The following is a 1,059-nucleotide window of genomic DNA, read 5'->3' as shown; positions in this document are numbered from 1 at the left end:
TATAAGACATACACTACCAAACACATATTCCGGCGACCATATTTTCAATGTAACACTATCAAATCAATTGCACTTTGAGAAATTTATTATTTACCAAGATATATTGATGATAATTGAATTAAATAATGATGAATAATTTAAGGACTCAATTAAAAATATGTTATTTTTAACACGAAATGGATTCTTACACTAAACAAAAGAAAACTACCAATCAAACTAGAATGTAAAGGTAAAGAAGTATATTAAAAGTGCAAACTATTAACATTTACCATAAATTTTTTGAAACTTTGTATAACAATATATGTATGGGTCAAAATCCGATCTCACGGTAATTAACGGAGTTAATCTCGTCTTGAGCTAATCCATAATTAATAAGTGGTATGGCCACTTATTCATAACAGGATTCGACTCTTGTCTGATTTAATCTACGAGGGCACGGCCCATTCATTCCCCCATGGGAACGGAACCTCAGCGTGGCCACGGCCATTTATTGCCAGCTCACGAAGCTCACATCTATAAATACTAAGAGTGGAAGCCCTAGAAAGGAGGCTGCTTCTTCACCACTATTCACAAAAAGAGAGAGAGAGAAGAGAAAAATATACTCATCTTATGGGAAGAGAAAACACCATTGTAAGGCTCTGAACCTCATCAAGGAGAGGCAGACCAAACCAATATTATCAATAAAGGCTTTTAATGTTTCTCCCCTAACCTTGAGTACTTGTTTTCATGTTCTTCGCTTGGCCCAATGGATTATTACGATTTGCTATGATTTTCCCGTGATTTATTTATATTGTTTTATACTCATAAGATATGTGATAACTTTTGAGCAAACAATTTGGCGCCGTCTGTGGGGATTTCATAGCAAAATCGCGTAGTTCTTCCATGGACCAAAAGGAAAGAAACGCCGGAAAAGGAAGAACAACCCAGCTTAAACAAGTCAAAGCGGCATATCAGGCCGATGAAACTCGAAGATCTCGAATCGAGATCCAGTTCCTCTGTCTCTCATCTATCGGATGGTGCAAACAAGAAGAAGCAGCCCCGCATAAACAAGCCAAAGCG

Source organism: Nicotiana attenuata, chromosome 1 (genome assembly GCF_001879085.1).
Source record: "Nicotiana attenuata strain UT chromosome 1, NIATTr2, whole genome shotgun sequence".
Classification (NCBI taxonomy): Eukaryota; Viridiplantae; Streptophyta; class Magnoliopsida; order Solanales; family Solanaceae; genus Nicotiana; species Nicotiana attenuata.
The sequence above is the reverse complement of the archived record's forward strand: the minus strand, read 5'-3'. Positions refer to the sequence as shown.